The 13,331-nt window shown below is 41.6% G+C and overlaps 2 long non-coding RNA genes across 3 annotated transcripts; one reads left to right on the top strand and one right to left on the bottom strand.

The window, feature by feature from the left end:
* Window positions 1–2,423: 2,423 nt before the first annotated feature.
* On the top strand, window positions 2,424–5,728 carry LOC111261548 (uncharacterized). Of its 2 annotated transcripts, XR_002681086.2 has the most exons (4): window positions 2,424–3,198; window positions 3,433–3,614; window positions 4,635–4,976; window positions 5,441–5,728. It is a non-coding gene; the product is annotated as an uncharacterized LOC111261548 (long non-coding RNA). The 2 variants fall into 2 exon arrangements; XR_002681087.2 differs by lacking the exon at window positions 3,433–3,614.
* A 1,639-nt stretch (window positions 5,729–7,367) lies between these two features.
* Window positions 7,368–12,621, bottom strand: LOC111261550 (uncharacterized). The gene is made up of 3 exons (XR_002681088.2): window positions 12,435–12,621; window positions 8,420–8,525; window positions 7,368–8,261 (listed from the first exon to the last, which is right to left on the bottom strand). It is a non-coding gene; the product is annotated as an uncharacterized LOC111261550 (long non-coding RNA).
* Between the last annotated feature and the right edge of the window lie 710 nt (window positions 12,622–13,331).

Here is a 13,331-nt window from a genome sequence, read left to right as displayed (position 1 = left end):
AAGCTGTTTCTCCTGCAGATCTGGCCTTTAAGTTATCACTGAGATTTCCATAATAATAATTAGCAGTTTTAATTCCACGTAGATAATATCGACCGCGTACAGGGCAATTTTCAAGAAGCAAAAGATAACAGAATACTTAGACAAGTCCGGCGATAGTTTTATCGTCCAACTGCTTTTCCTCAGCCTGTATTTTAGCTCGTTTTAGTAAAAACGTTTTAACTTCTGTAATAAATGCGTAATTGTTGGGGGGTGCTCTTAGAAGTTCAGTCGCGCAAAGCGCATTTTATTATTACTATTTTTCATAGAATGCGCTTGGATCTGCTTAAAGCACGATTCGTTGACGCACGCGTGTATCATATATTGGCTAATTTTAAAAGGAACGCTATGTAACTAAAGGGTTATATGTAGCTCTTATTGCGTTGTGTGCATGTCTATATATATATATATATATATATAGAGAGAGAGAGAGAGAGAGAGAGAGATTAAGGAAAAATGTGTGATTTTAGTCGGTTACTGACTTGAGATAAAAAAAGTCATGCCTCGCTATGATCGATCAGCGACTTTTTAAACATTCTAGCATTAACGAGTAATCAATTTGAAACATCTAAGGTGCTACCGTCCCGTTAAAACCCGAATGGTTTGTCTGACAGAAACATAGAAAAGTTGGCATTATTTTTCTTCTTTTTCCAGATGGACTAACAGGGGAAGCAGTGTAGTTATTTCGACTCTCGAATCCTCTAGGCCCCGCCAAACTTGCTAGGCCTAGCAGACCAGAATTCGTTCTCGAAGTTTTAGGAATAGTGTGCACTTGGCTAACACAATTCGATGGGGCGAAAGCTAACTTAGCCTCTTGACTATCGTTTCCGTGGCCCCCATCGAGCATAAGTCCTGTCCCAGCCACCGAGCGAGCCCCATACTCACCCGCAGCTATAGCTGCCTAATTTTAGTCGGCTCCGCAGTTAATAACAATTTGGCTAACCGTAAGCTAATATGTTAGTAGTGGCCTATAGTGGCACATATATATATATCACACTGCAGTGACTGGTGGAATTTGTTAGAGAATTCCAATGGACTTGACGCGGGAGATGTAGCAATCACTTACAGAGTAAATAGATTTGAAAAGAGTGAGAAAAAAAGTGCTACCGAAAGCGTTATCGCTAGCAATTCTCAATTAAATAGCCTAAAAATCTAATACATATTAATCAGATCCTCAAGTGAACATATTGAACGTCTCACACGTACGTGATACGTGGATACGTCGCTTACACGCATACATATTACAAAAAAAAGTTTTAAGCAACAATATTTGTCGAGCTTAAGCGACAAAGGAAGGCGAGACGAACGACAGAGGCGGTAGATTGAAGGATCCTCTCAAATAAACAGCTATATTTAGGGTACCTGTGTCGCAAAACTTGTGAAACAAACTATATTGAGTGAGTCTTGCGCTCAGTCGCTATGATGGTGATGGCAGTAGTAAGTTTAAGCCGTTTACGTCATACTGCGGGTTCGAATGACCCCGCGATAACGCGATGCGAAGAAGTATTATAGTCCCTTAGCAAAGAAAGTCATTCAACTAAGCTGCATATAATCGTTGCCTAGTGTTCCTTTTTGGAAGGCTATCCGGATACCGACAGCTGCTTACTCAATGCTCATGTAGCCGGACTCCATGTGGTATTTGAAAAATGGAAGAAAGAAGGAAAGGAATTGTTTAGTGCTGAAGAATATGGTCAATCCAGAAATAAAGCAAATCCTCCAGAGCGGATCAACGTTGATACCTCTAGCTACGAATTACAAGAGCAGAAGGGTGACGGTGCAGCAGCGAACAAAGTCGAGAGTTCTTCCCACTGGCAAAACGAGAAGGAACGTAAACGCGACCGTTATAACGCTAGGCAACAGTAACCATTTCGGACTGAGATGGCCCGCACGTCGTTTGACCAAGTGGCCCTCTGTTATGTTGAAAAAACAAAATTGCCAACCAAAATATTCAAGCATCTGTGTCCTGAATATATCCATCGTATTGGGCATACCCCAAGAACATAGGCTAGGGAATAAATATTGATTATTACACCATCATCTCAACTGTGTTTAAGGTCATTCTCGAAAAATGTTACGTGTCCTTAGTAGCTTTTGTATAGTTAATAAATATTCCATGATATCTTTAAGCTAAAATCATTCGTATGCTTTATTTTTATAGTAATAAACATCGATTCAGTATTCATAGCGGGTAGAAAAAGAACTACGCTGAACTTCTACCACATAATTTGTCCTACTTCAACATTTTTCGTTAACAACTGCAGTAAGAGTGGTTGGACCACAGTCGATTTCACTATGAGCTCTGAGGGTCATCATTAGTCGAACTCCTCTGTCCCTTTCGCTCGGTCTGACTTTTCTCTGACGAATGTCATCGGAGCCGATAGCGCCACAATTAGATCCCTCCTTACAGACTATCCACGATATCTACCCGTCTGCCCAACCTCCTTTCTGCAGCAGTGGTGCACGCACGTTGGCCGCCGCAGTCATAAGACTGTACAGGCCGTACTTAAACGGGACTAGTGAATATTCCGATCATGATCCTACTTTTTCTTTGAGCCGACGCCTCCTCTCATCTCGGACTGTCCTTGCCTGCACATTCACTGTCGTATTGAATCTGAGTTGATAAATATTCCATGACCATTATTTCGATAATGTGCTTTTTAAATAGCGGTGACAGCGGCGCTAGTGGATTTCAGCGCGTCATTGACCAATATAATAGTCGATGATACTACCAAATGTTACCGCTGTCGCTGCAGCTCAATCTGTCGTCCATACGTACGTAGCATGCACTATTATCATCGTCATTACGCATAACGAGTGAAGCACCTGAATCGTGGCGGCTAACAGCCGAAGTGTAGGAGGTCTATCTAGCAAGTAAAACGAAGATGCTTGATGGCCGACCACGGAGTCGAACTCCGAGAGATCGACAGCCTGAGCCGCGGCCTCGCTGTGATTTTCTACTACTACTACTACTACTACTACTGCTGCTACAAGTACGATTGCCACAATTACTAGCCGAAGGAAGGCCGAAGTCGAAGAGAAGGAAGAAGAGGAACGATGTGCGGTTGTTGTACTGCCGCCCCTATTCGCTAAATGACAGCTCAAGTCAGCGATGACTACTCTCACGATCACGGCGCTGCTTAGCCTCAATACCCGAGTTGGCAGGTTAGTATCTTGTTAAAACTTCGTTCTGTCCCTATCTCTAACTAACAGTGTTTCGCAGCGTTTACCGTCTCTGATATTGTGGCCGTTGGCTAGGTCAAAACGGGAAGTCAATTCTGGTCTGCGTTGATACCATCGTGCCCAGTTGTAATAGAAGAAAATTTTCTGACACATTTGGTCATCCGACTCACCCGCATTAACGCAATCACTCCATGTTCTACGCGTATTATGACCCAGTCGAGCGGGACCATGGCCATAGAGCAAAATGAGGAAAGACGAATAGAAATCTACCAGGGACACGCACGCCAATTTGAAGCAGATCGCTCGACCCGGTCGTCTAGACTCGGTGGAATCGACCGAGACTAGACGGAAAAGACGGCGCCGTTCTAGAGGAGACTTGTTGGAATGGACCTGAAAAGGTTAGCAGTTAGTCAGGGGCAGTTAAATGACGTTAGCCTAAGTAGCTCGCACAGAAGCAGAACGGAAAGTTACGTACAACAGCTTATTATCTCGATGCTACGATGTTGTACAGCATATATTGAGGATATTGTCGACGACAATGACGATAAGGGTGGCTTTAAATTAAATCATGTACAGGTAAGTGTGCACAGTTGTCACTGCGCACACTTACCTGTACACGATTAACATATAAGAAGGCGGAAATCGGGTTGAATGAAGTTGAGAAAAGTACAGCGCCATTCTATGCACAGCGATAGACTTCAGCGTCGTCTTTTAATAAGGTTAGATTATATTTTTAAACGGCAACCGTGGTAAATTAATAAAAGCCCTTTGTCCTTGAATAGGGTTAGCATACGTTACCTAATCCATTACACGAACGCAGCATTTATTCTCTACTATCTACTACGATCTGTTTAACATATCAAAACATCTATTAGTCCTGGCTACGCCCGGTTATGTAGTGTCGATTAAAATCGTTCTAAATTTAGGAAGCTTGGGCCCAGTCCAGCAGAGTCTCTCGGGTCTAAGACAAATAGTACTTTTTAATTCAGAATTTTCAGATGCTAGCCCACCAAACCTAAGACAAATCGTTTCATCGGATTTGGTCAGAGGAGCTATTTGGGTGCAACGCTTTCAATCTCTTCAGCCTATGAAGCGCTTTGCGTATCCTGTGAAAATACTCAACGCGACAAAGTAACATTGTAATATTACAAAAAAAAAGAAAAAAAAAACGCTGTTGACGAATATACGTAATAAGAACACGTATGTACCAGATTTGTCATTGGTCATACGACTCTGCAGTAGGAAATAAATAGATTGGATAAGCCGAGTTTTTCTATTACTGCCCGAAAGTTGGCCACGGTTTCGCTAAACTTCAAAAGGTTACGAAGCTGCGTTGCAATTTGTTTCTGTTATTCCATCTTATTTCTATCGTCTGTTGTCCTTAGCCGATGTAAATAGGCCGGTTCTCTTTTTTGCAGTGACAACGCTACTGTCTAGGGCAAGATACCGCTACTTCACTAGATACACAGCTCACCAAGTAAACGCCCTATTATACCAAGTTCATATATCATGGAAAGAGTGCCAGCAGGACCTGATTGTACTATTTACTCAAATATATAGCGTCGTTCTCATAAGCTTCGTTCCGGTTTGGGCATACCGTCTTCTATGTAATGTCGCGCCTATGCTATTATTGTCAAAATAGCAATGGTACAAACATTTGCCCCAGTGACTGGCACATGTTTGCTTGCAAAGAGTAAAACGGAAACCGACGCGGGACGCAACATTTACATACACAAAACGAAGACACCGCATTGCCAGAGGTAAGACAATGGAAATATTAGCGTGCAACGCAGTCAGCGATCGATTTGTGTAGAGGGTACATCCGCCGATTGCTCGAAGGTATATATGTATACGTATATAGGGAGTAACACTTAGTTGGATAGCTTCAATTTGTTTACATGGCAACAAGAAAGGTAGTTACTCAGCGGGCGACGATTATATACACTCCACCTTATGCTGAAAAACGTCATCAATCGTTGGGGTAGCTATTCGAGTCCAACGCTTAGTTTACAACAATTAGTGTTTTATAAGCAACAAGTCTTCTGTCCGGTACTACTAGTTTAAGTGTAAAACCTGAGACCCGGGCAAGTTGAACTCAGCAGACCATAAGGGATGCTTCCTGAAAAGCCTTAGATTGAATTCGAACAATCTTGAAAGTAAATAATTACATTTTAATAGATAATAACGAAATTATAAAGGATATCTGTATTCTCTGAAATTACAGGTAAAAATGCTCGACTAATCGGTCCTTAATGATGTCCTGCACTATTGCTCAATAGAATGAACATTTCATCAACACGTTATTTAGAGATTCTCTTTCTGGCAGACGGACGCATGTCTCGCCGGTATTCTATATCATTACTGGACCACCATTGCACGCCGAGCACAATGAGACGAGTAAACTTGCCATCTATGCATTGGGTACATGGATGTCTTTGCCATTATGATGATGACAGATTAGTTATATGTAATGCCAATAAATCTAATTTTATTCATTCATTTTTGCCAGTAATAGTCGAAGGCTTCATAAATACAGCTATATATATATATATATAACTTGAGCGGCTAAAGCTGACGCTTTACCGAAAAAATTGTCAAGACATGCTACAGGACTGTTCCATAGCAGCTTATCGGAGAAATCAAGAATAGACTAGAGACGGTATATCAACTAGGTACATCGTGAAAATAAACAATCCTTAGTCGCGTTATTACGAACATCAAATGTTATAGAAACGATCGAACGTAGAAGCGAAGAGTTCGGGATAGATAACGCGTATCTTTTTGGGTGCGTTGCTATAGTATCCGAGAACGACAACAAAAAACAATCACTAGCCGTCACTTGTCCGCCAAACTTTAGCGTTGGCAAAGATAAAATTATAAGGATGCGAGATTATGGCTATAAGAAAAAAATTAATGTTGATAGCTACAAAAGATCTGCTCGTCTAGTTACCATGCTTGTTAATAAAATTCCCGACAAGCAAGACCTCCGCTGACCAGACGCTTCGAAGTTGGGGAAGTTATTGGTACGATCCAGAGGAGCAGATTCTGGAAACTCGTTAGCACATGACGGATTCTCGGAGGTGAACGAAAAAAAAGAACAGTCAAATACTAAAGGGAGCTCAAGAGAACGATAGATTACAATTATGTTCAAAGAAGGTCAAAGAGGCTTAAAATTCTGTGTAGTGGTTATTTTTTTTTATCAATTTTTTGCGGTCGTTCTCATAAATTTAAATATATGCAAGCAAAGCAGAAAATTTATTTTGGTCAAAATGATTTATGACTCTCCGTTAATTACCATCGCTAAAGTTGGCAAACTGTAGTCACACATGTCAATGAAAAGGGGGTAGTCATAAAGTTCCCCCGATTTCCATTGTTGTTCATTTAGCGCCGCATAGGCTATCAGCGATACTTCTGATGGCGACGTGTTACGTCACGATCACAAGAACATAATGAGTATTTAGAATACATAGCGAATACAAACATTTATTTTATGCCGCCAAATCCGCACGGTCATCGTGTTTGTGGCGGTGCATTCACGATTCAACTGTTAATGAAAAGTACTTGTGCCATATTTGTTTATTGAAAAATGCTACGGTGAAAACGCGAAGTGTTCGGTCGGTGTGGGCCTTCTTTACTGAAGTGCAGGTTCGGCGAAGAATGACGCACGGTGCTCCTAATAATGAGGCACTAAACCAATTCATTAACGTTTTAAGCCTACTGGTTACTCAGAAGAGGATAAGTGTATAAGGATCTATATTTTAATAATAGGTGGTGTTATTACCAAAGAAAAGCCAGGCACTCCGCCTTTGGGTTTGGATGAAAACTAATTTTAGGATACCGACATTCATTTTTTAATGGCTGCTAGAGCCAGAAGCGAGTTGGCCTGTAGTGTATCGGATCAATTTTAACTAGGACAAGTAACATCATGATATTCAAGCACGTCAAGCAAGCTTGGAACCTGCCTGCGAACTAAACGTCCAAAATTTAATGATGGCCTGTTAGATTGGCTAGAACAAGGCTGTCTGCACTTCCTAGCCAATAATCGGCCAATCCGGTTGAATGTGATAGAAGCCACTATCTTTTCAACGAAGTTTCACCACATTTATATATCTTCATCAACCAACCTATCAGAAGTTGGGCACAGAGCCCTATGTATCATAGGGCTCTGTGCCCAACTTCTAATAATAATATTACAGTTGTGCTCCTATACGTGATTGTGTGATTTGGATCGTCCTTTTCGCTTAATACAACAAGGATCATTTGTAGGCCCCGTTGATAGGAGCGAATCACCATATCAAGATGGGTTTACAGCAATATATTGGCTAAAAGTCAGAAATCGATACTCACTAGAGCCAAAGAAAGAAAAAAAAAAAAATAACGAATCCATAGATTCGTAACGGAAAATAAATGTTGATCTCAACTAGAAAACATCGTATTACGAGGAGGAAATGCCACAATCCTTCCACTCTGTTAAATGCTACTACTTCTGCAACAAATCCCTGTTATATTTGTATTTCTCAACGCAGACATACACACACTGGAGTTGTAAAAATCTAAATGAAATTTAATTACAAGAACACGCGTTCTAAAAAGACCTTCGCAATGATATCGTCGTATCCAGATTGGCCAAGGCGACTACCGGCTATCACAGGTACGTGGGTGGTAACTCTAGCCGACGATGATATATTAATAGTCTGTCAAATACTCCATTGTAGTCTCCTAGGCATCAATAAGGCTATATCCGTTTGACCCATTTATACGACCAGAAGCGAATTGATAATTCGAGGGGCCATTTTCCCTGTGATGGCATAATCCATCGGCCGAGCTCAGGTTCAATCAGCATTGTAATTGGGTGCCACGAGCTACTGGGTCGATCAAGCTTCGATCAGTTTCAATGGCTTTAAGGGCCTAGGTTGAACCCAGATTGGTCTATTGTACTGTCACGGAACTGAACTAACGCGAAGGCCAACAATCTCCTGAGTTCAGAGAGAAATTCTAAGAGGTTTTTTATTGTCGACGCATCGTGGAACGAATGTCAAGCTCACCTGCGGAAGAATGTAACGACAGGGCTTTACAATGGTTTGTTATAATGAAATTAACATACTAAATTAATAATCCAATGTTGTAATTGAAAATATGTACTCTGATTATCACAGGTATTGATATACAAAAAATGAAAATGACAGAAAGTATACGATGTTACCATAAGATGTGACTTTCCCTCAGGCTTTGCTCGCCAGCTTCCTCTTCACAAACGATTTCCATGTCAGCCTATCATAGGTGTCTGCTCTTTTATTCGTCCAACAAATCTGTGAAGCAATGGACAATAAACTGTTAAATTGTATAAGAGCAACAGAACCTATATAGTATTAAAATATACTGAGTTCGTTTGAACAGACGATCGTTCTTACACGTGAAGATCAACAAAATTAAATTAGCCATTTTCCTCGGTATCGGAAAGCTTTGAAGGCACTAACTCTCTATATTTCTATCGTTTTCAACAGCTAATCTTCTTCTATTCAGCTAGTCTTCACTGGTCTAATTAGTTGAAGCAAACTCACACCATTGTTCTGCGATTCTAATCCACACGATACCACGTGTAGCTCGCAATAAGTGAGCACAAATAACCTCCTGTCGATGAGATCGCATGGCGACTAAGTAGTGTTTATTGATCATTATAGCACACGCGCCATTGGCTCTAGTAGCAATAACTTGTATTATATTATATAATACGAGCAAGTTTTTTTCGCTAGGTGGGATCGGTATTCTAGCGCTCGCTTGATTTCCTGCTTGCCCCAAGAGGCGCTGCTCTGCTTTACAGTTGTAGCCGTTGCGTTTGTTTAGCCAGAAAAGGAAACAAACTTTCCAATGCTTTGATTTTTCTTTACATTTCCATATTTTTGTTTGCAGCTGCGATCTAGATGCCTCGTCTACGTAACCCTCCGCGGGCGCCACTTTCATGGGTCCGCTAACGACGGTACCATCTAAACTTGGACGGCAACGTGGACCTAATACAGAGTGTCGAGATAAGCGCTTTAAGGGTCGGGACAGTGAGAAAGCTGGTAGCCACGGCGCTGCCAATGCACTTTTTTCTCCGGTTATGCTAACACCAGCAAACATCCTCATGTTTTATCCTACCCACCTCGACGAGGTATGTAGAGCCCCTTAGGAAAACTGGTCGAGGACCCTTTGGCCGCCTCACAATATTATAGTCACGGAGCAACTTCGTAACCGCGTCACCGTGATGGTAATGGTGATGCTAGCGCTTTTGCTGGGCCTTCTTCCCTCAATGCGGGACAGTCCCACTATCTTTTTCGTTAGAGCTATTCTCCAAGACGGTTTTTCTGGGATGAGTAAGGGGTCGATGGGGATTGGCTTCAGCCCAAAAGATAGCTTCCACTTTGACAAGATCGTTTCGTTTATCGTCGATCTTACCCCTAACTAATAGCGACCCGCTGTTGTGGCCTTGGTTTGAATTCGCAATGCTTTAAGGGCCTGTTGCTGCCTAAGTGGGACCAGCATTGTGGTTTGCGTCGTTGTAACAATTTAAGTCAGATAGCCGCTCTGCGGTTATCTAATTCGACGCTCATTAAGGTACGATGTGATGAGGATTGACCTTGTCTAGTACCGAAGATCTTTTGAAACACCGCCTGGCCGTTGTATGGTCGATTAGCGTTACGTCGCCATCTATGCATTGTTCGAAGCGGAAATTCCGACAGCTACGACCTGGTAAGGAAGGCATTGGAAGAAGGCGATGGATGGAGTTAATGGTGGTAATAAAACGCGGATTTATTACTGCAACGTCGTTGCCTGAAGAATTTTAGTTAGACGTGAACTGGAAGGGAATATTCCGTTCTTGTGTTATAGTTGTAAACACAACAGAAGATGACTTTGACACTCAAAAATATACAGACAGAAAATGATTATTTTGTGATCACGAACTTTTATTTCCAAATCAATCGAGATTTAGTACGTAGGCAGAAATTTAACATTTCATTTCTCCATGAAGTCTGTCATCATCCAGTAACACGACCGTTCATCGATGAGAATGCGTGTATTTCTGCGTATGACCTCCCGTTCACCTTTCGTGCGATTGCCCTTCCAAATAAATTAAGATTATTGTCCTCTCCCGCATTTCTTCGGGTGTGCATGTGTACTTGATCCTGATAGTACTAGTATTCGCGATCGAAGTGTACGTCTCCCGCCGCGGCTACCGTCTTTGCAACAGCAGCAGACAAGAAAGAAAGGCTGTACGCTGTCGGCTGAGGGCTGACGGTGCTACTTCGCTTCCTCTACCTTCGTTAGAACGGTCATTTGGCCCGTTGTCAATGGCCCATCCAGAAAGACTTCGCACGCGAAAATGCCATTTGCACCATCCGTAGACGAAGGGGCGTGTAGCAGTCCAGAAAGGCACACCTCCCATCCCACAGTGCGCTTAGCGTCAGACTAGGTTAGGTACTTTCGCGCCTGCTGCTGCATTGGCCAACCAACGGCTACTTCTGTCAGACGTAGCAATGCAACGACAGCAATGAAGTAAAAGGGGTGTACCGAGCTGCCCCTATTCACCTTTTGCGCAGTGCGCGCCACCGCTACAACCTAAATGCCCTTTTAGTTTTGCTCCTGTTCTCCGGATGGCGCCATCAGGTTACTACTTGTTTTCCTTTTCTTTTCTTTTCTTTTGGACCGTCGAACAATAAGGAAAAGCTTTTGGCATCCTTATTATTGGATAGATAAGGAAATTCTACTTCCGAAATTTGGGAACGCAAGATTCCTCTAAATTACATACATATTTGCCTATACTTGTAATGTGTTCAAATGAAAATACGTTTATTCCTAGCTAGGATTTGAAATTTGGGCATTTTTTTGCCACTCTCCGAAACAGGCGCACAAAAGAAGCTGGCAGGTGATGAATAAATAGTATCGCATGCATGAGTAACTAAGCAGCGTCAGCATCATCGAGCTTGTGCGACCAGATGTGCTTAAGAACGTTTATTTTCTATATTATATTGTTTCTATTCAACCAATTTAGTCTCAAGCCAGTATCCATAGCTGATGTGTAGATTCTCAAATAGGGTCTTCACTGTTGGGGATTCGCCTAACGGCCCCGATTAGAACTGCCTAAAAAGTCGCAACAGACGGCGCTTGCGGTTACGTACTGGTACCTCTCCGAAACACCTTCGCTATGGTCAAGTGTTTTCATTCTTGGCTATTCATAATAGACAAGTGGTGTGCCTTATGTGTGAGCTTCGTTAGGGGAGCCCTGTCCAGGATGGCCTGGTAGCCCTGTACAAATAACATGGTCGTACAACTAGAAGAACCAGTTTTTTTCTATTTTCAATGTGTGTTGCGAAAACTTGCAGCCAAGTTGGCTTGATTTTGTGACCGCATCTAATTTGTAGGAGTTGGAACAGGGTCGCAACTATAAAAGTTCGACAATAGTCTTTCAACAGCAATTCTTGTCCAGAGGAGCATACAGTCAAGCAATTTTTGAATTTTCGAGTGAATGATGTAGGAGTAGCTCGTTAGCATTATACATAACATAAGCATCCCACTGAGCTAATGCAGACTTTAAAATATATATTTTAGACTAACTTAAGGTAATCGGCATGTTGCATCATGGCAGCTCAGGTTTGGATGGCAGCAGTGACGCATTTAGTCAACACCATTATCTATGAACTATCCTTATAAATGTGTGAAGAATTGTAACACGCAAATTGAGATAGACGCTAAAATTACCTTTCGATCATATCGGTGCTCAGTGTCCAAATAAGAACAGTGGAGGAAATTAACTTGAAACCTACTTGATAACTTGTTCCAAGGATTGGTTACTTTAGCCAGGCATAGTAGGGACAGGTACACAGGAAGTGTCGACAGATTTAGCGTTGACCCTCATACTATTACTACTACTACAAATAATAGGGGACCTAGGTTAGTTCTATTATTAGTGCAGTACCGAGTGATAAAACCGATATCCATTGCACAGAAAACTGACTCTTTTTCGTCATCCTCATGAGAATCGTGTTGTATTTGTATCGTTAATCGTGGAACTTGTCGGTATCTATGGGGACAATGTCTGTCAATAAAGTAATATTGCATCAAACTGAACGTAGAGTAGTCCACAAGGGAATCCAGGACCTCTAGTGCTTAAATTATGCCACATCAATAGGCTGCCTTAATAAATATTTACAATTGTAACGTCTTAGTGACAAATATCTAACCTTTGAGATGGACTTTGTTACATCAAACCCTTTCGTGCACGCCTTCTTAGTCACACTACACCGCACCATATACAATAGAATACCATGTTCTTTAGGACAATTCCTAGGCCTAGTCTCCCACCGCCTCCGGCAGAATTTGGATATAAGAAAAATTACTGTTTCGTATCAGTTGTCTGATTTTATTGAGACTTCACATCGTAATTATATGCATTGCAGTTCATCTTCGGTCATTTTTTTTCCGTTTCATGAAGAAGGGGCACGGATTATGGTCGGTACTACCGTATTCCCTTCGATCACAGTTATAATGAAAGAACTGCTCGTAGCAACTACAGAATCCGAACATGCAATGCTTAGGTTTAGATGGCAATATAATTTTACTACGTAGATATATAGCCTCCTGCTTACGTTTACGATAACGAGATGGGCTGTTTTAACCGGACGCTAAAATTGACTGCTGCGCGTTCCCTGGAAGGGTAACGGACATACAAAGTAACATAACGTAACTCGTTACGTAGTTGACGGATGCCGTCTGTCGTAATCTGCCAAACGCCAACCCATCACAATCTCAACGCTGTAGGCGGTGCAAAAGACTCAAACAAGGATTAAGGTTAGGTTAGTGTGTCACCAAATTATCACCTAACTAGATGTTAATAGACATCGACTGACACATGATTTTGCAATTTTATTTTTCTTATTGAGTGGCAACATAACGCTGCTCCGAACGCAGGGCCTTTGGGTGATTAAATGTACTTAGGTTTTACTCTAATCCGCCATCTTTTTGTTAACTAGAACAATGTACATTTAACCGTGAAATCTCAGCATCAGTAATGATTACGAGTTACGGTTCGTGGCTATATATATATATATATATATATATATATATATATATATATACAT

The sequence above is a fragment of the Varroa jacobsoni genome, unplaced genomic scaffold (assembly GCF_002532875.2).
Source record: "Varroa jacobsoni isolate VJ856 unplaced genomic scaffold, vjacob_1.0 scaffold_567, whole genome shotgun sequence".
Taxonomy (NCBI): domain Eukaryota; kingdom Metazoa; phylum Arthropoda; class Arachnida; order Mesostigmata; family Varroidae; genus Varroa; species Varroa jacobsoni.
The sequence above is the reverse complement of the archived record's forward strand: the minus strand, read 5'-3'. Positions and strand labels throughout refer to the sequence as shown.